The following is a 24577-nucleotide window of genomic DNA, read 5'->3' on the forward strand; positions in this document are numbered from 1 at the left end:
TAGCCGTATAAAATAGAACTGGAAGTAACTCAGAATATCTTCATCTGCTTCTTCCTCTTAAAACAGTACCAACTGCACCAAAATCATTCTCACAAGCCTTTGTGTAACCTATTTATATAAAAAAAAAAATAAAAAATAAAAAAAATCCTGTGATTATTATTTCACAACAGCTCTCTGCAATCAATTCCATTTCCTAGCTAGAAAATATTTCCTAACGTCTACAAATCCCTTGTTGCAACATTAGCTCATTACTTCTTGTCACTGGTTGAAGGAAACAGATTACTTCCCTCCTCATCAGGTCATACTTTCTAGACATCTGATTGTTCTCCATGCTTTTCCTTACAGTCTTTCCATCTCGTCAGTATTTTTTTTAAAGTGCAATAACCCAAACCATAATAGCAGATGTTTTAACTATTTATTTATTCTCTTTCATTATTTTCCCCAACAATATGAATTTGGCAGCTTGCGTTCCCTTCAATAAAACATCCAAATCTTTTTATTTTTCAAGCAACTTTTGCCTAGCTAGCCAGTTTCTATCTTTCATTGCTCAGCTGATTATTCTTACTGAAGTGCAGCAATTTGCATTTGTCCTGCTTGAACTGCATTCTGCTTTTCAGACCAAATCACCAACTAATGAGATTTTTTTTGAGTCTTAAACCTCTCCTCCAAAGTGCTTGCATATATGCCCCCATCCGTTTTCACTTTAAATAAAAGAACATATAATTTTACACAATTCTGAAATTATTTGCCTTGGCTTCCTTTGGTTTAAAGAGTATCATGCAAGAATTTTCACTTTTCCCCATGGAGGTATTAGTTTCCACTATAGTTCTGTAATTCTGGGGGCTTAATGCTGATACAATTGTAATTAACATATTTTGGCTTCTAGTTGAAAGGAATAATATTAAACTTTCAATCAATAACAGCTATTTTATTAGAAAAATCCAAAATAGACAGAAATTCAGATCAGAATGTAATAAACATTTGTTTACAATTTCTATCCATAAGAAAACTTGTTTTCCCTAGTATCATCTAGAACGTACATCTAGATTTTAAAACAGTGGAGTTACGGTGTAGAAAGAAAAATATGAAAGACTATATGTTATTGAATAATAAATCAGGTGTATATGGAGAGAGAAAGAGAACAAGAGCATGAAAACCCCTTGTTCTAATTGTCTAATATAAACATTTACATTTTACGTAAGGATTAATGGATTAAACTACTTTACTAAGAAAGAAAAATTGTTGTTTGTGACCCAGTGTTAGACAGCTCTAAGTGGCTTAATCTGGTTTTCTCTGAAAGCAAAGCTGTATTTAATAATGGATTTAAGAGATATGTACAGAAGTCTTTATGTAATTTTATTAGCATGCAAACACTAAAAAAAAATTTATCCATGTATATGTATAATCTTTTATAACTATCATTTGCTCTCCAGTATTGGATGAGTTTCCTTTTTTTTTTTTTTTTTTTTTTTTAAGAAGGGAAAAGTACCCTGTGCCAACTGAAAATATAGAGAGATAATCTTCATAATATTGTGCTTGAATGCACTGACTGGATTCCTAATGACAAAGTGATGATATGTGAATACCAATTAATATGTGAATTAGCAAACTCTCATGCTGAGAAAAACCAAAGCACTTATAGGCCATAACCATATCCTAAGCTTCAGGCTATCTTCTCAAGCTATTACTTCTTTGTGAGATAGCACTCAGCAAATAAAAAGGACGATGTAATTTCTGTCTTGTGTTTGATAGAAAATTTATAAATGCTGTGTAATACTCCAGATATATTTTGTGGTGCAAAAGAAAATTATCGAAGTGTAACAGTTCAGAATGTCAAGACAAATAAGCAAGTTTTGTCAGCAGAGTAGAACGCCAAGTTTACCTTTGAGCTTTGTCTACACAATCCTTACGTTTTATGCTGCATTTGCTGAACACAATGCCTTGCCATGAGTCAAACAATTAGTCTGGAAGAATTAGTTTGGAACTTGCACTGGCTTCAGCTAGACATAATCAAAATTAGAATTCAGCTGCATAAACATCATCATAAAATTGGTTATAGTATAAAAATAATGATAACGTAGAAGTAACACACTGTAGAAAATATCACTCATGGCACAACAGCAATAGGAAGAAAAATGAACCAAATAGAAATGTTAGAAAAATACAAATAATGGTATTTTCCAAAAGAAAGAGCTTTGAGAATGTATACACATTATTCAATTTTAATTCTAGTATATCATTAAGTACTTCAATATCTGGAGATCTACACAGGAAAGGAGATCACTCAGGTGCCATTGCAGCATTGCTTAACTCTAGGAAAAAGCCCCCAGAATTAAAACAAGCAAATAAACAAAAATAACAACAACAAAAAACAACCTGGACAAATAACTTTTTTTTTTTTAATAAACCCTTATCCTCTATAAATTAGTGTTAACGAAAAACAGGTAGTATTTGAATGTTCAGAAGCGTAAAAGTAGTTGTGTTTATAGAAATATATGTTTAAGAATGCCCTATTATCTTTCATCAGACCACCTAATACAATTGAAAAAGTAGACCATTTTTTGGAAAGCATATAGTTTATTTTATATACTATATACTCTACATTACATGTGTCAATTACATACATGTGTCAATTACATACATGTGTCAATGTATGCTTTTGGGACATCCACGGGGAGATTAATTTGGGACCTGCAGAACACACCTGAGTCAGCTGCTACAGTCTGAGCTTCAGAGCCAGGTCTTGGCAGCTTGAGTCTGTAACAGCTTGACTCCAATCATTACTGACACGGACGAAAAAAAATATAATGCATGTGAAATAAAAGTTTACACTTGTAGGCTTAGTGCAATAGAAAATAAATAAAGAGGAACTGTTTCTGATTTGTAAGTTTTATGTGCTCCAATTTCTTTCAGATGACTAAAAATTAGCTTTATTCTCATGGCTAAAAATCATGAGATTTCATTTATTTTCTTTCTCATTCTCCTGTTTATTTACCTTACTTTTATGAAGTATTACCCATTTACCCACACACCTCCCCCCAAAAAAATCATGAAAGTAATCCTGTACTTTCCTTCAGACATGAAATACAAGTATTTAGCTAAAGACTAAAAATAATAGCACAGCAAGGCATAGTAATTCATTTTTTTTTTTTAAACAAACAAACAAAAATTATTGTCCTTTTTACTGGAAAACAAATGATATGTTTGTAAACATAGAATGGGAACCTCTTCACTTGTGCCCCTGAGGATGCTGCTTTTATTCAGATTAGTTCAATGGTCCAAATAAAAAAATGAATAATAAAATCATTGCTGCGCATGATATTTTTAATTGGGGAATATATTACAACTCCTAAATTGTATTTTCAGGCAGAAAATATAGCGCTCTGAATTTCTGCCTGGAATACAATCACCATTTGGAAATACTTTCTATTAGGTTCTATTAGGCCAGGGGGGTCATTTTTCAAATGAAAGATGCTATGTCTGTTTGACAAAGGAATCTCCTAGGAATCTATTTTTGAAACCTTTGTGCAACAAAATTATTTTGAAAAAGTCAGCAAGAAATTGGAATTCATAACAAATGCAATCAAGTTCAAACTGTGGTTGAAATTTGTACACTATGCACACCAGCTAAGGTACTATTGCACATTTATTCATCTGATTTTGGGACACTACACTATGTTCAGAAAGGCAATATATCTTTTCAACAAAACTTTGGCCAAAATCAAAAGTGAGAAAATTAGTTACTCTGCACATAGCTACTCAACTCTCTGCTGCCTATTTGAAAATGTGTTTATGGCACTTGCAAACATTGCTTCATTTTGTCAATGTTTCAGTCAGAGACTTTGAGACCACTCCATTATTCCAGATATTTAATGTCTTAAGGAACAACTGCATTATTCTTGGTGTCATTGGCTTATTTCACTTGTTTTCCTTATTTACTCATATTAAGCTGGTAACATAAATGAGACTAAAGCATAATTCATGATTGCCTTAGGCATGTCTTCTTGAAAGGCATTCAGTCTCAACCTGTAAACATCAAGGGACCAACAATTCATCTATTTCCTGGTTAAGTTTACTCTAGCAGTTAATCATGCTCCCTTTTATAAATTCTTGTGCCTGATAGGGATACATTTAGGTTCATGCCCTGAGCGCATATTACTATGCCCTTCTGCATTACACTGAAGTCCTTTAATACGCTGAAGTTACCCTGCATTCTATCAAGTCTCTCTCTGTCTTTTCGTTGTTTGTTTGTTAAATTAAACAGGCCAAGCTTATTCAGACTTTCACTGGGGGGTATTTTTCAAGATGCTCCTGTTTCAAGCTACTTGAGGAGTTAGAAGAAATGTTTTCTGTTATTTAAAACCACAAAAACAGCCACAGAAGATCAGACCAATAATGAGTTATCAGAGGAGTGTTCTCAGAGACACCATATACAAGTATTTAGGGGTATTTTCTGCAATTTACATTTCTGGAGAAGTGGAACTAATTCTATATATCTTCTCTTTTATTCAGTTACTTTTCTTGAAAATTTTTATGCTGCAATTGTTTTAAGAACATTTGGTGGAGGACCACATCAAAAGGAATTCAAATGGGCACATTTGAGATCACTGAGTTCTACCTCAGGTTGCCTTACCCAGCCCTGCACTTCACCAGACAAAGTGACCTTGAATGGCAAGCTTCCGTGTGTTATGGCTCTTCTCTGAACCACCTTCTGCTTTCCAAAAGCCTTCCCCAGGTGTAGGCCTTGGGATATCAAAGTTCCCTTCTACCCTACACCTAGATGAAATTGTTCAACTCTCTGCTGAGGAAGTGTGGCTTTATGAGTAGAGCTGATTGGGCCTGGGAAGCATTTCAGTACTGTTAATTTCTCTTGAAATATATGGAAGATGAAAACTTCATGATACATTAGCACGGAATAAAAGATGAATTTGCACATGGTTAGAAATACTTAGACTACTAATGATATTGCTGTCATCCAACAGTATAGCTATTACAGAGCTGTACAAAAACTTTCATACAATATGCCAGCACAATTATTTGGACAAGGGTGCATTACAATGCATAAATGATCTTTTTACATGTGAATAAAGATTTAGAGCTGTCTAGATTGTTTGGTTACAACGTGGCTAAAATAATTATATCACTTGCAGAAAGATTCCTATTGTGTTTCCCATAACTATGTGAGACATTTTCAGTGCTTCATGTGGCATCTGCATGCAGAGCACTCCTAAACATACCATACTATGTGTGGTATAATTCTCACACGTAGATAGTGTATGTATCACAGGCATGAATGCATTCACTTGCTGAAACAGAGAGCTTGTTTTTCTTGCTGGAAACTGGGGGGGGGAAACAAAGACATAAAATCTCTGTTCTTTGTATTACAAACTGCAAATTATTCAGTGCAAACAAAGGAATACTATTTTTGATGACATGGCTGCAAAATCTGTAGCATTGCCCCTTATTCTTATGACTAGCCTCCACAGGCTTCCATCTCCTGCAAGTACTGACTAGCTGTAAAATATAAGCCTATGCTTGATTTTCTGCTTTGAAGCTGAGATGAAGCTTGATCTTATGAGTTGAAGACAGTAGCAGAGGAGACTACTTCCTCCATATATATTAATTCCCAATGACCTTGTTAAGAAGACTCAGCCATCTCCAAGCAGAGAGGAAAGATGCTTCAAGGTGAGCTACACAGGTGCTAGAGAGAGGCAACAACAGGGACTGCCTTTCTTTATAGATATAGAGGGAAGACAATACTGCCCAAGACCTCACTGTATTTTCACCAGAGCAGCTTTTATAACATGAAAGGGAAGGGTCTCAGAGTCTGAGCTGGATGAAGAGACAGCGGTTGGGATTGCTGCAGCAGAGCCAGAGCTGCCCTCCAACATCTTTCCTTGAGTGTCGGACAGTCTGCCCCTGGCACTGCTGCTGATCAGGAGTTGGGTGGGTGCCATGCCCTCTGCCTCTTCAAGAAAAAGCATTCAATCAAAAGATCCTCACAGTGATTAATGGCTACAGCAGTTACAGAAACCTGAAGTGTCCTTGCCCATTATTGTGGAGACTTTCAAATTGTGAAGCCTATTGACTGTGTTGTTACACTTGTCTACAGAATGCCCATCATCATGCACATGCACACGGGTGCAGTAATTAGACCCACACACTGCCCTGCTTCTACATGTTGATTGAACTTCTGCTGTGGTTAATGAGGATGTGCAGTAAAGAAAGCAACTAGACAGCAACAAGGTCAGCAAGCACAAATCTGTTGTCTATCTCACCCCCCATGACAGGAGATTTTGTCCCACCTACTGTGTAAATATTTCTTCTGTTGTAATCATGTCACAGTGTAGGGCTCATACTTTCAGGTCATGAAAAATAATTTTAATTTAAAAATCTCAGCAAAATTTTCCACATTTTACTGAAATGAATGAAATTACTCTGATGAGTGCTTATAAAATCAAATGCAAACAACAGACTAAGTTTACAATAAAATACTTTTTAAAGTACTGCTGTTAAAAAGAATTTTTAAAACTCTAAAAATAAGAAAAAAATATATACATGCCTATAAAATCTGTACACACATATGGCTCCATATGTACATAAATACACTTTTTAATACACGTACTACTTCAAAAAAGGTTGAGGAATTGCACTGAAAAAAAAGAGCAGGATTCAAAGAGAAAGATGGCTTCGGTTCAGCCAGTATAGTATAGGTTATGAGCAAACTGGCCAGCAAAAATCTTTTTCTTAGAGGGGGTGTTTTTCAGAAAACTAATGAAAGGCCAAAAAACTAACTCAGAACTAAGGTAAAAAGGTAAAATGGAAAATAAATAGAATCCAAGATCTTATACTGTGCTTACTATTTTCAGTTCTCTTTATCTATATCAGCTGTAAGCTGTTGAGTCATTTTCTGCTTATGTGTTTGTAAAACAGCACAATATCTTCCCTTCTGATTGTGCAGATAAAACAGATGTTTCATGCAGATCTTGCTGTCTATTGAGAGGATAGGAAGCAAAGGTTAAATGTCCTAAAAATGTGTTGCAATGTATTAGGTTTTATGTCAATTTATGTGCAAAAAAGTCTCAATGATGCAGCGACCCAGGCAGAAAACAGGCAAGGCTGCTGCTGACTCTAAGTCATAGATGATAAGATGACCTCTAAGGTGCATCTCTTTACCATGGCCTTGTTCACAGTAGAGACAAGACCCATGTGATGGTCGCTTCAGATATGTCTGCTTCTTCCATACTGCTTCTTCAGGGAGAGGTATAGATGGCATGTGTACATCCCACACATGGAAGAACTGGAAGAAGCCTTAGAATTGATACATTGTGGAGAAAGTATTTTGCCACCAGCTATTTTTCTTCGCTGATATTTTGCTGCAGTATTAATAACTGGACCTAGCTTGTAGTAAGCTTTCAAAATGACCGTTCAGAAAAGTTTTGAGAGCGTGCCCTCAATAAAACTACAACTTGCTTGAATTCATTATGTTCTAAATTGCACCTAAAATCAGGTTTGCTGTACTGCTTTCAAGGAGTCTATGGGTAACTATATTATTGTCCATAAATCTTAGTCTTCCACATGACTCAAAAGGTACAGAGCTATTTTCTTCCTGAGGCTGACAGTCAAAGCAGATGACTAGAAACTAATACTTAATTTACCTCTATGACCATGAACAGAAATACCTTTTCTACCAGCCTATGTGGACATTTACTCACGTAATAAATCTGATCATAGCACATTCAGACCAAATGTGCAAGCAAAAATGTCAAGTGAAAGCAGGTTCCTACTTACATTTACACTGTTTGGATTCCAAACAAACACATACACACAAAACATACTTGGGGCTTGCACTGGTTAATTTTTTAGAAAGACGTTAAAAGAATGTCTTCTTTAAAAGAAGTTAAATTCCATAGATTTATTTCTTCACACAGTCTTGACAAAATTGTTGGTACTTGGTCAGAAATGTCCATTTACTCATGATCCAGTCAGTGTACTATTCCCAAGAGCATTGAGCTGGTTTTACTAACATTATTGTATTTTCCTTTCTGCTTTGCCCTTAACCACTTTAAATGTTACAGACTATCAATTCTGATAATGCAAAATGTAAAAATGGGAAAATGGGCCCACCTTCTAACCTCTCTGGCCACAGTCAATGTTCATCATCTGAGCTGACATTTACATTTTCATCTCATCAACACACCTCCATCACCAGATATATCCTAGTGAGAGAGGTAGGAATAGCAATATTTTGAGTGGAACATTATTCATATGTGCCCTGTCCTTCGCCGAGAAATTCTTTTTCTACCCAGTGACCAGCAACAAGCAGTCCCATACCTATGGAGAAATATTTGTACCAACATTCTTTGATAAAGAACAAAAGAATTCAAGATCTCACAGGTTAGAAAGAAAAAGCAAGGCTGTAATGTATGCAAACAGCATCCCTTGATGCATATTTTTAGGTGTATACTGATTGACTTGTCTCAGTGTTTAAAATTAAGTTGCCTTTAGGCAGTCAGGTCTCTTTCAAGAGCTACTGATGATGATATTATTAACCTTTGGTATTGAAATTCTGTTAGCAGTACCTGATTTACTCTGGTAAACAGCATTGCCATCTCTTTCTTAGCCCTGGCCTGTAAAAATGTACAGCTTTATGGTTTCTTTTTTTCTTTCTTTTCTTTTTTTTTTCTTTTTTTTTTCTTTTTTTTTTCTTTTTTTTTTCTTTTTCAGGAGAAGGTACCAATAAAAACAAACTACTCATCAGACTGATCCTGATACAGACTGTGCGTGAGGGATGCATTACAATTTTACCTTGTTTTAAAAGGTGTATTTTTAAATGTATATTTTTTTGCTGAGAAAAAAAAAAAAAAAGCTATATTATTTGGTTCTAGATAGAGTAAATTGAGCAGTCAGGTAATTCTCTCTCCACCTGCCTTCCCCGATATGTTCACAGAAGGCATTTTTTTAATTAAAAAAATAAAAAATTAAAATACAGGAACTGTGTCTTTCATTAGGTTTAATTGTGATACAACTTGTACCAATATAAGATAAGAATTAATTTTAATGAAGTGTAAAAACGATCACAAAGACATCCGTATTCAATCCAATTCAACTTTTGGATACAGGCATCTCTCAGTTCACTGGGAGATGACCTGCCAAATCCCATGTATTCTAGCTGAGGGCCCCAGCTCAGAAAGTCAATAAGCAGGATTTCTTTGCCACATAGGAGTGCAGCATTTCCTTCTCTTCATTCAAATCACATTTCTGTAACTACTTCTGAGCAGGTGTTTAGGACACAAACCTTATCAATGTTACAATAGGGAGCTACAATCCCAGTTCCAGAAAGATGTGTTCTTGTGTACTTGCAGCTGACAAAGCATCTTACAGGAACACATTTGACTTTTTACAAGTTTCCTGCCATAGCAAACTTTATTCCTGCTGACAGCAGAAGTAATTGTTATGTGCAAAATAAAAATTCATCATTTAAAAATTTTAACTCTGTTTTCTGGCTTCATTTTTGTGCTATATTACATTTAAATCTGTTCCAGATAAAGTGTTCCTCAAATGATGACTCTTTCTGTGTTACTGGTGTAAAAATATATATGGGTAAACAGGTAAGGGAAACCAGGCTTTTACCTGATGTAGAAATAGATATTTAACTTATTAGCATAGAATAATATTCTTTTCATTGTGGAAATTCCAGAAGGAAAAAAAAAGGAAAAAAAAAAAAAGGACAATTTTAGATCTCTTTATTTAAACCAGACGCATAATAATAATAATAATAAATTAAAAAAAAAAAAAAGAAAAAAGAAAAAGCAAAAAACACCGTCTTAACCTTCTACAGCAAGTGGACAATTTGTGTAAATGTACCAACCATTTACCTTTATGCCATGATCCTTGGGCCAAATTATGGAATAATACGGATAGTGACAATTCACAACTTATGCACACTCTGAAAAAATATTGTATGCAGAAGAAGCAGTTAACACTGTGATTTCCTAGTTCTACTTTGTGAGTGACGATCCAATTTTAGATGCTCCAGCTGCTCACCGCCCACTGCCGGCTCTTGAACAGAACTTGCTACTGCTGATTCAGCTGCACTCAAGTTTGGGCCTTGATTTAAAAGTGACCCTAAAATTAAAATTTCTAGCACCTTATCACTGCTAGAAATGTTAAGCTTAATCTGTGTGACTTGCGGTGGATCAGATAAGAGTGAGGGAAAAGCACAGAACTGTATTGCATTGACTTGGGTAAGACATGGAAGGCATCTTCATTTAGCTCATGTTGTTCCCTTGGCTTCTTCAAGTGGACTTGCATTCCTGTCATCCTCTATTCTTCCTTTCCTTTTCATGACACTGAGTTTATTTGGGGCAAGTCATGTGAAGATGTAGGAAATTTTTGCATATTAATGTTATAGAATATTTTGGCATTGTGATAAATTATTAAAATATCTGTAGTTTAAAATGTAAATGAGTTCTCATGCATATACACAATCAAAGATATGATGATAGTGTCATAAAAATTGCAATTAAATTGTGATTTTAAAGAAAAAGCACAACATCATCATGGGACAAATGTAAGTCTATTTATTTTCTTGTTTTTAAGAGCGGACTTAGACTATCTTCTCCACAGATGGAAACAAGGTTAATACTTGTAATCACTAGTCTCTACTACCACTATAAGCTCTTTATTAAAGAGAGGGATATCAAACAGGTTATCTGACAATATAAGAAGCAGAACTGTACACCTGTACCACAGAAGAGGACAGGTTTTCCCTGAGATAATATTCAGTGAAAGCAAGGTGAAATGGATGCCAACCACAGATTTAGGGGAAATCCGCAGTGCCCAGGAGTGCAAGTTTCAGTCCTATACTTAGATCAGAAAGCAATAAAGAACATTGCATACTAATTTGGGAGTAATATTCCACTGCTACAGTAAGATAGTATCTTTAACACCACCCAACTCAGACTTGCCAATAGCAACATCAGTTGCTTTCATAGGTTCTCTTATTTTTCTCATTTCATCACCTCCTATGCCAAAGCAAATGTCCACAGACATGTGTTTCCTACAAATTTTCTGAGTAGTCATTTGAGTTTTCTAGTTCTTAGAGAAATAAATTTCATCCAATATTTCCTCATGTGTATTTACATATTGCACATAGCACACACACTGTGTACTGAGTGGTACTATTAACATGAAACACTGGGTTTATCCGATTTAAAAAAAAATAAAATAAATTACAAAACAGAGCACTAAATCTGTGAATAATTAAGATATCCTAGTGATGCATCACCATGAATAATAGTGCAGATAGCTGTATAACCATTTTGAATCAGTTTGCCACAAGCTCGGCACATGATCACTATGCTGTCATTTGTTATTGTACCACTCAGCCTTCCCTTTCCACTTGAAATCTTTACATTCCACTTGGCTATTTTAAAACTGCGTTGGCAAGCTATGTATGTCTGTTACAAAATAATAGCTTTGTAGTCTGATGCAGCAGCCTATGCCCAAAACTGAAATGAATTTTACTCAATATAATCTATAATTCTTGACATATCAGGTGCTAGGCTTCAGTACAGTGCTCTCCAGCACTCCCTCTTTGCTCCGTTCACCGTGCTTCAGTTTGCTGCCTACTAGATACATTCATTCATTAATCAAGGCTTAGAAAATTCTAAGTTCAATAGGACAGACAGCACTTTGGCAAAGGGTGCCTTCTGCTTTATGACTGTCAGCAGTATGATGGAGATTTTAACATGGGTAACAGAGACACTACTCACATACCCATAATTTTATTAAGCAATAGTGCAAGTGGTCTCAGTAGACTGAGTAGATCACATATTTACATGAACAGTGAATATTATCTACCTCATCTAAATTAATGCTGAATGAAATAGGGAGCTTAACTAAGTAGAGGTCTGCTCTGGGAAAATAGATCATTTTCCAATCGCATAGTCACTTGCACCTCATAATGAGTTGGGGGAGGCGTATGAAGAAAGGTATGAGATCAATTCTAAAGATAGTATCTAGCTCTCCTGAAAGCCAGATATACTTAAAAAAAAAAAAAAAAAAAAAAGAGTGAGAGACTGTCAGTGTTAGTACTGGGGAAACAGTACATGCTAACTAACTTGTTGTTAGCCTCTGAAGAATGATATTCTTTCGCCAAATTTTTCAGGAAAATCTAATAAAATATTGATGAAATGGGTAACAATTTTCCCTGAATGAAGATTAAGTGGAAACATGAGTCTATATGACAGAGAGCTTCTGCATTCATCTCATGTCTGCCTAACTGCAGAAGTCATTGGGAAAAGGCATGTAGCATATATTTCTAAACTGGAGTCTATCTGAAATAGTAATGTCAACTTGTGAACCCTACAGGAAGTGACAGTCAGAACCAGCTTGTTGCTGCCTATTTTTGCAATCACCTATGAAGTCTGACACAGCTAGGAAGTCTTGTGGTAAGACCAAAACCTTTAGTTTTAGAAGAAGTAAAACAGAAGATAATTAATACAAATATTTACATAACAGGTACTGTATCTGAAGGCATAACAATGCACCAGCCTGTGTGCTGGTAGCTGTCTGAAACTCCAATGAAAACTGAGTTTTTGACATAGAGTATAATGTTAGTACTAAGGGTGGTGCCTTAGGTGCTCTACAAACTAGAGTAATTCAGTTGAGTGATTTCTACGGAGTACTTGCCATCTGTTGGTGATGACTCAAGCAAAACGAAGCACAGATGGATCTTAGTCCTATTTTTTACTTTTTTTTTTTGCTTGAACTCTTCTAAACTTCAGTGGTGATCAGGATGTTTTTCATCTTGGAGGAGTGTATTTTTATAGTGAGTGGCTCCTAGTTTGCAATTATTCACAGCTAATTTTCAAACTACTGAAAGCCATAAATAATGCCATGAGTTTCAGCTTGAGGACAAGTAGTCTTCTTGGAAAAACTTCCAGTCTCTGTAATGCATTCTGAAATGCACTCTGCTGTTTATTGGGGCATAGATCATTCAACTTCTTTCCTCACACATATATTACCCGGTGAATGGAATTTACGACAGTCAGCCTGCTCAGCAGGGAGACTCCTGAATTAGCCAAGACAAATTACCACTAACAAAAAAAAAGATGCGCACAGAAATTTTACATATTTCCTGAAACCGTACAGCCTTGACAGGAGTCTCTCTATTAGACTGTGATTCACATTCTTAAATGCTCTACTGATACCCAAGCAATCACTTTGAGTACAGAAAATTGGTTTTTCTTCAAAATTGAAACAAACCTCTAAGCTGTGGTACAATCACCTTTTATTGTTAAAAATATAAGTAGCTTAAGCTAATAGTAAAAACTCTTTCCCTTTAAATGGAAGATGTGGGCAGTTTACCTTGCTTGGCCATTTATCAAGTGAATGCCAAGGTCTGCTATTGTGTGCTGAACTCATCTTGTAATGAACCCATAATTTGAACACTGGATCACAGTCCTCTGGAGAAATCAACATATCTGAAAGATGAATCTCACTGCCCCTAAGCAGGACAGGTCATAAGACGCTCCTCTTCTCTCAGTCCATCTGGGACAAATAAATGTTAGTCCTTAGAGATGTGGTCGACGTGCCTAAGAAGCATTACTATGGAAGACTGAGGAACCTGCAGAGTGTCATTGCCTGGTGGATGAAGTGGGTTTTTTTGAGGACTGTTCTCCAGAATGGAGCCTCTGTTGTAGTGTGGGTACCTTTCTTGTAGCACCTCCTAAATGAAACGATGACCTTTCCTGGACTTCAAGCTCTAATAATGAGGCTGTTGATGGCTTGACTTCTTCCTAAGCTACTTACAGCCAAACGGCATTTATGTCAGATCCACAAGAAGTGCAAACAAGAAAGACGGAGTGGAGATGGGGTACCCAGCCAGGACCCCCTCCCAGGATACAGTATGCAAACTGAATGTGTGATGGTTAGGTAACATTCTGAGTTCAAATTTAATACCCTTTTCAACATAGGGCTTACTTTAAACTCAGATTCTGAGGCTCAGTTCAGCTGTCTCTCTTCTTCCTTTAACTCCTGAAATTTTAAATTACCTTTCGACTTCTGTCATCTCTGTTGATTTATGTGCAGAAACATATCAGGTTATAAAGCTGCAAAGGCCTTACTGATACTTTTTACTTTAACTTTTGACTGTTTTATGTATGTTGGTGATCTGTTAAATTAAATTCTAAGTTGAGCAAACACAAAACACTCCTCTAACACAGTTAATTTACTTGTCTTCAACTAGTTAATGGGCAGTGCTGTTCATTGAGTGCTTTGTGCACATGGACTAACTTTAACTAGAGAGAATACAATTTAGTATTACTGAATAACCTCAGATGGACAAAATGCTACCTGTAATTTCAGTGGTTTATGGCTTTTTTTTTTTTTCCTCAGCTACAAGTCCTGGCACACCAAAACATATTTTTGTAGTAATTAGTCAGATAATTTTGCTACTTTGAGTTAAATTGATTTTCCATAAAGGTTTTCCTGAATTAAAACCTATAATGATTTTAAAAAGCTGTTGTCCTATGTACCTACTGAACTGGGGTAATCGCATCGCTTGTGTTAAATACAAAGGGTGGGGCTTTTTCCCCTTTCTTGAATACAACTCAAAATTTCCTATGAAAAATTTTGAGTAGGAAAAGACCTACATAAATGAGAAGCAGAAGGATTATGAACACTGATATTACAGAGAGAAAATAACAAAAATACTTAAGTAGATCTGGTTCAACAACCTACACTTTCTACCCTGATACAGATGATAAAGCCTAAAAAGCCATATGCAGAATCCATGATGCTGTAAATATACATTTTTCTACTCAGGATTGTGGCATAAGAAGCAATGCATTTAGAATGCACACATTCAAAATCATTTGTGTATGTTTATTAAATGTATACAATTACCTTCTCACAAGCTGAAAAGGAGGTAATTTTTCACTTTACCTCTGTTCACTAATGTTCTAATTTGTCTGTTTAAGAGTTGTAGGAACAGGAAGGTAGAGCCTATAAATTCTGGACCATGCTGCCCGGATGAACTGAAGAGAGATGATAAAACAGAGAAATATGGCTAAAGGTCAGGTTTTCATGCCTGAGGCATTTTACTGCTTGTGGCACTGATTTTGAGATGTATCACTGCTGTGCTGCTGCTGATGTAACTACACTGATTTCACAAAGCACTGCTAATTTAAAATTGAAGAAAGATACTCCATCCTTATATAGCGTTTTTCAAGCAGAGCAAATATACAGAAGTTAAATCACACAACCGTCCTCAATGTATTATCTAGAGGTGTAAAAGGGAGGTATGGTCATAACAGTATTTTTTATTAAAGGTGTTGAGCGCCACAAGCTTTCTATGACTTTCTCAGTACGCCCATAAATCTGGCCTTGTGTGATGTAGTAATACTGCTAATCTGGCCTTGTGTGGCTGTAGTAACACTGCTAACTGAGAATAAAGCCTCACATTTTATACCTCTCTCTGTTGTGGCTTAGCCAACAGGCACTGAAGAAACAAAACCCAGTGCTCGCAAACAGCAAGCTCATGACATCCTTTTTCACAAAGAAGGGTTTTTTTGTAGAATGAGTTAAAATGCAATGTCTTAGAATTATCAAAGGATCTGATGGCTTAGTAGATAGATGTTCATCTTCATTTTTGAACTGCTAAGTAATTCTCACTTTTCAGTGACATTTTATACTGCTTCAGCCTAATGTACAGCAGAACTTTTGTCTTCTGTAAGCTCTTGAAATGCAGAGTATTTCAAAATAAAGACAGTGGTGTAACTTGTAAGCCACATTCTATATGTTTTTTTGTTTGTTTGTTTGGGTTTTTAAACAAAAACAGAAGAAAATGACACTGATTTCTCCATGGAGAGGCCCCTGCAACTTCCATGTCAAAGCGAGGAAAGAGTCATGTTTGCTTCTTTGTTAATCGAACTCTTATTTTTGTCCTTTGTAATGATGGATCTTTAGAGGAAGTAGAAACTACTATGTTGGACATGGATTTACAAAGTTTACATAAAGTAATGCAAGGTGAAATGATTTCACAGGAAAAGTCACCTGTGATGTTTTTGCCATAAAACTTAAAAAATAATCTTGCTCATGACCTATTCAGGAAATTGGGAAGGCAATATCCAAAAGATTAAAAGACATACCAAGAAAGCATGACTGGGACTCCCAAATACATTTTTACATTAGTGAATTAGATTATCTTTGAAAGGCTCTAGTGTAAGGCATACGTTCTTCTCAAAGTCTTAAATTCAGATCTATGGAATCAACCCACTTTGCAGCAGTATCACACACTAACCTCTTCCATTTCAGGAAGAAAAATAGTGTTGCTAAGGTTTATGTAAATCTCTCACATCTATTCTTTAAAGTACAGAACACAGTGGCAGAGAAAAACACAATATTTATCCCAAAAGCCATGGAGAACAGGAAGATAGAGTGCTTTTTTCCTTTTAACCAAGCCTTCAGATTTTGATGTATTTTCCGTTTAAAGAGTTTTGAGCATAGCACAGCTGTAATGTACAATGTCAAAAAGCTCAGCCACAGGTTAGTACAGTTTCCTAGTAGTGATAGCATGAGAATGATTTCTAAAAGTGTATACTGAGAACACTGCCATTGTCTTGACCTTTTTTCTATGTCTGCTGAACAACTATATCTTATGCATAGAATTCTCTCCAGCCTCCTGGACTTCACATCTAGTTTTCATACATATTGGGAGACTGAGAGGAAATCCTGCAATAGGAACACAGAGAAAAAGAATTTGCAAGTATATTGCTTTAAAACCACTTCAGCTTGACCTTTCATGAAGAATGGTTTAAAGACTGAATTTTCTGGTTGTGAATGCAAAGGTTAATTGTCTTTACTGAGTATTGTTGATAGGCCCCTAGTAAAAGATGATGATTTCTTGGAGGGACATAGGTAGAGAAAGGTGGGATAGAGTAGGTTTAGCATTACAAAGACAAATGCCTTAGTATCCACACAGAGATGTCGGTGTCCCAAGCATGAATAAATGAAGTAGACTATGCTAAGAATATAATGATTGTTATAGAGTACTATACTTTTCATTATGGAATGACTAACTTAAAACAGAAATATAACCACCTACCCAGGCTTATCAAAAGTCCTCCCACACCACACCAAGCACATGAGTTTCTCTGTCTCCCTCTTTAAAACAGATAAAATAAAAAAATTACAGAATTCGTCCAATTACTAATCTCGTTTGATTTAAATGGTGAAGCAATTTACAACCCTGTTATGTTTAAGACCACAAAACTATTGAATAATCTCTTGTTTAAATTCTCATGGTTTTCTTGTTTGAATTTCTTTATGAAATATTTCATAAATTACATAAATTATTTATCATTGCAAAACCTCATCTGTGGCCAGTTTCATGTAGAACTTAAGTAAGCAGTTTTATTTCACCAGGAAAAATAAAACCATGAACAGGCTATGAATGTTCTCTCAAAATGAATAAAGAAATTCAGCTAATATGTTACACAATGATTCAGAAATCATGTACAGTATTTAATGTTATTTGCATATTGAAAGTGATAATTTTCAGACACTTAAACATACTATTAAAAATAACATCTTGGGAGTGTAAAGATGGTTTTCTCTATATGATAGTTTTCATTCCATCCTAAGAATCCCACTGTTATCATACATTCAACTACAAATGAACTTTCCTCCAAAAAAGTATCAGAGTGCTTTATAGATTACAGGAAATACTGTCTCCTACTAAGGCATACTGTCTCCTACTATCTAATACCACACTGAAATTGTGGTTGCAAAACAAACATAAGATAAATAGTCAAGAAATATGCTAAAGGAGTTCTAAATTGAACAATGACTGGACAAACGCAAAGGACAAAATCTCTAATGACTTATTCAGCATCAAAGAAAATCACACATCAATAGTTGACCAGCAAACACAAAGGCCTCTCCACTTTCCTTGGCAAAACAAACTCAAAACAATTTCAAGAAATTAAATACAAATGCATTAAGAAAAAAAATGAATACATTAAATGCAAGTTTGTAAGTTAGTTTGTAAAAATTATACACATCTACAAACTACAAAGCTCTATAAAACACATAATATGCAGCCATACAGTTTCATGTATGTTCAAAATGTAGGCATAGGCAATCACATATACTTTAAGTGAGAGAAAGTACTTGACAACACTAGACCTAAGACAGTCCAGCTATGCAATAATTATTTAGTTTCTTTTCAATCCTCCTCCTTTAGAACAAAAGCCCTACAGGCTTGTGAATTAAAAAGTCAGAGGAAAGTTCATGTACGCATCTGAGAGAGCTGAGTCAGATCAAAAGAAAGCAGAACAGCCCAAAAATCTCTATTACAGAAGTCTCTCTTTTCAGCACTGATCTGTTTCGTCAGGAATTTGTGCATGAACTAGTAAGGGGAAGCACACCTACCCTCATTAATAGGTGTTGCGCACATGATACTTGTTCAGTTTTTCACAAAATGACCTTTCAAAATGGTCAGTCACTATACAGTATTATATATAAATTCAGAATTCATTACAATCAATGCAATAAATAACACACACATTTCAAATTGAAATTTAATACCTGATCCGAGACTTACAGAATCTTTATATATCAAATAATATATATTTCCAGTATCAATATGATATACTATCATTAGAGCCAGCACATTTGACTTGTAGTAGGAGTAGCAGGGAAGTTATCATTATTCTTTTTGATGCTTATTTGCATACATGGAGGAAACCCAGTGTCACCAAAGACACTGTCCAGCCTGTTTCCAAGATTCTGGGTAAGTTTCGCTGTGTCTCCCTGTAACCGTAGTTGACATTGATCATAGTGACCCTCTGCACAACATAATGTGGCAGAGACTGCGCTGGACACCTCAGGGACCCCAGGTACCCTGTAGCTGCATGCCACAAGTCCCTCTGGCCTGGCAAAGGGACTGCGTTGGCCTAAGGGGTAAGGAGCGGAGCTGTGAAATGACTGAAGTCATTTCAGTCCTAAGCCTAGACAGAAATTGACGAAAGCTTTTCATAACTTAGAGCGGTGCTGGCACTGCTCTTTATTGTGCCCAAGTGCCACAGGGTCACCTGATGGGAACCGCTGTAGCTCCCAGGAGCTTTGCCCCCCTCATTTTCCTGCGGGTGGGGAAGAGGCCGGCCGGTTCGCACTGCGGGAAAACCCAAAACCTCTAGCGTGAGATGCACAGGAGCTGTGCATCACTGCTCGGCACGGAGAGCCCCGTTCGGGTGGGCAATTTCTCCTGGGCGCTCCTGGTGGCGGGCAGGGAGGCGCTGGGGTTGCTGGCCGGCCCTGTGCCACCCCCTGCTGGCCACACGCCCCCCGGCAGCTCCGGTGCAACCGTGCGGCACCTTGCTCGTGGCGGGCATCGCTCGCCAGCAGCCACGTCGCGATGCAAACGCCTGGGAGAGGCAGGAAAAGCCTTGTGCCACAGTGGCTTGCCCAAGAAAGTTGCCCAGATTCCAACATCAGCTACAGCAATGCCTCCCTTTGGAGCTCTCCTCAAAAATTAAAAATAAAAGTAAGAAGAAAAAGAAGTGCTGATGCTTAGAAGTAGTACCACTTCCCAGCTATGCTGCTTCTTCGCTCAAGGTCGCATAAGCTGTACACATTAGTCTTAATTGCAGCGCAGATGACTGCAAGATTAATGGAAGCCCCTTCCCCTGCAGCAGCCCCGCTCCCAGTGGGATGTGCCTCTGGGTCCTTAAGGACAATTCCTACAACACGTCGTGTTCCCATAGCCATATTTTCTTTGACAAGCTTTTAAAAATAACCGGCTAAAACAAAACTTTCCCCCTTAATTGGAGGACCGGGCTCCCGCCCCCCCCCCCCCCCCCCCCCCCCACCAATCGCCCCCCGAATCCTGGCCCGGCTGAGCAGGGGGAGAGCACGGCACTACTCAAAGCGCTCCTTTCCCCCATTTTAGCCTCCTCTGTCCTGCGCTTGGCACATCTAATGCCAACAGCTGTCCTCCTGGTGGGCATTTTCTTAGGGGATTTACAGCAAGACTTTGGGGATCGGGGGGCTCGGTCTGTTTGTTCATTTCTGTCCTACAGGCAGGTGATACTCGGAGATGTGCCTCGCAGAAGAAGGACGGGAGCCCGTGGCAGCACCTCGGTGCTTCCCGGAGTTTCCCTCCCCGGGCGGAGAGCCCTGCTCGGAGCCGCGGGGATGCCCGAGGGTGTCCCGAGGAGGGTCCCCGCGAGCGCTGCTCTCCTCCCTGCCCTCTTAACCCCTGTCCGGACGGACAGAGGACTTGTCCTTACTATCATGACTGCCCTCTGAGCCCCAGCTCGGGGCTGGGGGGCTGACAGCAGGTGTGGGCAGGATCTCCATCACCGCAAAGGAGCATGCTCAGCGCTCTCAGGCATGCTCTTTCCGCGGGGAGGGAGACGGAGCTGGGCCGGGCCGGGGGGGGATCCTCGCTCTGGCACCGTCCTAACGCAAAGTTTTATTGCTCCGGCGGCCCCGGAGCCGGGGGTCGACTCGGCGCCCCCTGCCCCGCACCCCACAGCCCCTTCCTGGGCACGGGGAGGCGACCGGGGCGCTGTGCTGGGGGCGGGCGGAGCTGGGGGGTTCCCCTCGCTCCCGGCGGAGGAGGAGAAGAGGAGATGCCCAGGCGATGAAGGCTTCGGAGGCAACTTCTGCGGGGAAATCCGCAGGTCCTCCACCGCCTCCACCCAGGGCGAGCTTTCTGCTTCGCCCGGCGCTGATGCAACGCCGAGAGCACCCGGGAAGCACCACCACCACCACCATCATCATCACCACCACCACCATCACGACCATCAGCAGCATTAACACTATCACGACAATGCAAACAGCCGCGGAAAGGGGGACGCCGTGCCGGGCTCCGGCAGCTGCCCTCCGGCGCTTCTCCCCCTCCTTCCCCGGCTCCGCGCCCCCCGCCCGGGGCTGCGGGAGCTCCGCGCACCGGCAGCAGAAGCGCAGGGCGGGATCCAACCCAAATCCCAAATCCTCCCGGCCGCTCGCCTACCTTGAGCTCCTCCGCGTCCAGGTTTGCGGATCTGTCCATAGAGCGCAACTGAGCGGAGCGGTGCGGGAATCGGGGAAGTTGTGCCAAAAATAATAATGATTTTTTTTAAAAAAAAAATAAATAAATACAAAATAAAGGGGGGGCAGAAAGGAGGGGGGGGGTGGGTGGGAATCTAGTCTCTCAGTTTCCAGCCTAAACTCAGCCTTGTCCTCCAAACCCCGGCGGCTCCCTTCAGTCTCATTCTCCGCGATCACGCCTCCACCGGTTAAAATAAATAAATAAATAAATAAATAAATAAGTAAAATAATTCACTTAAAAAAAAAAAACTCCCTTAAGGATTAAAGCGACAGGTGATCCTTCCCTGGTGAAAGAGCTTCGCGTCCTCTGGCAATGAAAGGAGGAGACAGCCAAAAAAAAAAATCCGCTCAGTTTAAGATTATTTTTTTTCTCCTGCAATAAGCTCAGAAGCCGGCGAATCGCTGCATCCCGAGAAAAAATCCGGCTTCCCTGGACAGCATCATGCAGCAAATTTCAAGCAAATGTGTTCAAACTGAAGAGAAGAGTCTCTGATAAAAGCCGTTCTCTGTCATGCCTACTCGGGTAGCTAATTTAGCACCCTGCGAGTGCAAGACAGCGATGAACAATTTCGCTGGCGAGATAACAAAATGCCCCAAGTCCTGCATAGACTCCCAAATTGTTCTGCAGCTGAAGGTATTCTCTCAGTAATACTAATTAAAAATAATAATAATAATAATAAAGTCTGTAGGGGACGGTCTTCTTTGAAGGTTACGCTAAAAGAGTTGGGAGGAAAACAGGAGGTGGGTCTCTTGCAGAAGAGAAGGGAGAGAGACAGAGCTTTCCCCCTTCTTTCCTGTTTTACTGTCCTTCGCCGCCAGGTGACTGCCTTCCCTCCTCCCTCTCCCTCTCTCCCTCTCTCCCTCTCTCCCTCTTTCTCTCTCCCTCTCCCTCCCTCTCTCTCTCTCTCTCTCTCTCCCTCTCTCTCTCTCCCTCTCCCTCCCTCCCTCCCTCCCTCCCCCTCTCTCTCTCTCTCTCTCTCTCTCTCTCCCCGCGGCCCGCACGGGGGGGATTTCTCCGGCTCCCCCAAAGCAGCGCCTCCTCCCCCAGCCCCGGTTCTTAACGCCGGCGGCCGCCAGCGCCGCCCCGCCACGACGCCGGGGGGGGGGGGGGGCAAGGCTCCTGCCCGCACCCCCCGGCGCCGGGATGCTCGAGCTGTCCCTGCAGCTCTCACCGCTGTAAGGAGCCTCGTGTCGAGCTCCCTGTGCATGTACACCTCTCCCTATATTACACATAGATCTCATTATTTATGGTATATATATGTTATGTATTCGGGGTCTCCACGCGTGTCTGACTTAACGAAGTGATGTGAAACTCCCTAGGCTGAGGTTTGGAGGTGTGTGGGTTTCATTCAGCTGTTGGGTATCAGTAAAGCACTGCACTTTTGGTGGAGCAGCATTTCTGATGGCACACGGGTTAAGTCCACATCTCCCTTAGAGCATCACTTTGCTAATGTCCTTTTCCAAAGGATTCGCTGGCTTGCGGCTCTCATGGGACACCAAAAAAGTGACAAAATGAGATTTAAAAATTCAAATTGCTCCCCACAAAGATCTTGATTTTACCAAGCTCCTTTGTCATAAATCTGACTGTCACTTGCAGTTTTGGAGAACAAGGCTATGATTTTTTTTGTCTCCAGCTTTCGGTCTTTTGGGGGCTTTATTTATTGACTCCATGAATGGCAAATTCAACACTAACACTTTCTAGTACTATCACCTCCTCCTCTTAGGCATTTTTCATGCTTCTTCAGATAGAGTTAGTATTCATGATGATTTAACTGTGCTTCCAGTTTGATACAGATTTGTTTTCAGCTTCCGACACTGCAAGGTTAACAGAAGCTTAAGCCCTGGGTGATGGCCAGTGATAGCCATTTCTAAAGACTGAATATAGCCTTTGTCTTCTAGAAAACTCTACAAATGCAAGGCAGACACAGTCAAATGACATTTCTCCTCTTAGCACAAATTGTGCATGACTTACAGGTTTGTTGTGAATGCACTGTAAATATCATTATTATCATTAATCTGGAACAGCAATATGTAAAGATTAAAGGCTTGGCCTGGAGTTCCCGTTTGAGCCAACGGACTCATGTCCAAATGAAAGACTGCCAAACTGGAGGCTAAATCAAGGTACCGTGGGACCTACAGGAAAAAAAAAAAAAAAAAAGTATTTTTCCCTGACAAACACCCCCACCAAAACTGGCGGGACTTCTGTAAGAGACCCTGCTGAAGGAAAACTTCTCTCAGAAGGCACTTTTAAGCCTCCCCAGCTCTGTCAATATGCAATCCTGTGGACAAGAGAGGAATGCCTCAGTGTGGGACACAAACCAGGTGACATAATATGAGAGCACCTTTTTGCCCTGGCCAATGCTGTAAGGCAAACCCTGAGCCTCTCCATAATCCACACCTGGTCGCATGCAAATCAAGGAGTAGCTTCACAAAATGCAGCTTTATAAAAACAAGCAGTCTGCAGAGCTGTTACCTTGCTGCTGTTGCCCCATCACAGAGTTCCTTGGATTGGGCACTCCATAGTTTGTATTCATACGGGCACAATATACATGGGGATGTGATACATTGACAATCCTCTGCTGAGGTCAGTTGAAATTGGTCAAGAGTTTAGGGAAGAGACAAGGAAAATTGTCAGGGCAATCATATAAGCCTCATTGCCTTAGAAAACAAGGCAAAAATCGATTTTGACAGTCTCTTGAGTAATGTGTTAGAAAGTGTTTAACTCTTCATAGGTGATATGCCACATCAAGTGACTTTAAAAGTGTTTTTTTTGATGCCAAGTCAGGTGCTCCAAAGATAATTCTTACCAGACTTCTGGTTGCTTTCAATACCTATGGTTTTTTAACCTTGTGTGTAGTCAGTAAGACATTTATTTTCTCATTGCAGGACCCTCATTCAGAAGACAGGGATGACACAGATATTTATAATTATCATCCTCATTATTCATGTATGGCCCTGTGTCTCAGTGGTTGCATGCAATGTGGAATTATTTTTCTTAGAGAGGGCCTTCTGTTTCATTCAGCACTGTTAACAATTGTATTCTGCATAAGTGTCAACACAAAATTTTACTGTAAGGGTAAATATTATCATTAGCATTAATACAAGGGAGAATTGAAACAAAGCCAAGAGGCTAGATCCAAAGAGAAACCAGCAAATCTTTAAGCAAATCAGAGTCTGAACTCTGAAAATGTGCCCTGAGCCTGGTGCTTGTAAATGAATGTCTGGGAATGAAGAACACGAAGCAAGCAGCAATCTGCAAAGTCACCAAGCAGTAGTTTTGACTTTAGGCCCCATGTCCAGCAGGTCACCATGTGCTGGACCAGTGAAAGAATTCTGTTCTTATGTACAAGTCGGCTTTATTCATGTATTCATCGTCTTCATTCATCTGCAGCTTCCAACTTTTGTTTTCTAGCCAATAAACAACTACGCAAAAATCTTTTGTTGCCAAGTCCTGTCTTTCATGTGCCCTAGT

General features: G+C 39.2%; 1 protein-coding gene across 1 annotated transcript in view; it reads right to left on the bottom strand.

The window, feature by feature from the left end:
- The window catches only part of SGCZ (sarcoglycan zeta), a 481028-nt gene extending 458162 nt beyond the window's left edge, over positions 1–22866 (bottom strand). The window contains exon 1 of the transcript XR_013950529.1: positions 1–22866. The gene's annotated coding sequence lies outside the window, so the exon portion shown is untranslated.
- Between the last annotated feature and the right edge of the window lie 1711 nt (positions 22867–24577).

This window comes from Anser brachyrhynchus (genome assembly GCF_964034855.1).
Source record: "Anser brachyrhynchus genome assembly, chromosome: 4".
Lineage (NCBI taxonomy): Eukaryota > Metazoa > Chordata > Aves > Anseriformes > Anatidae > Anser > Anser brachyrhynchus.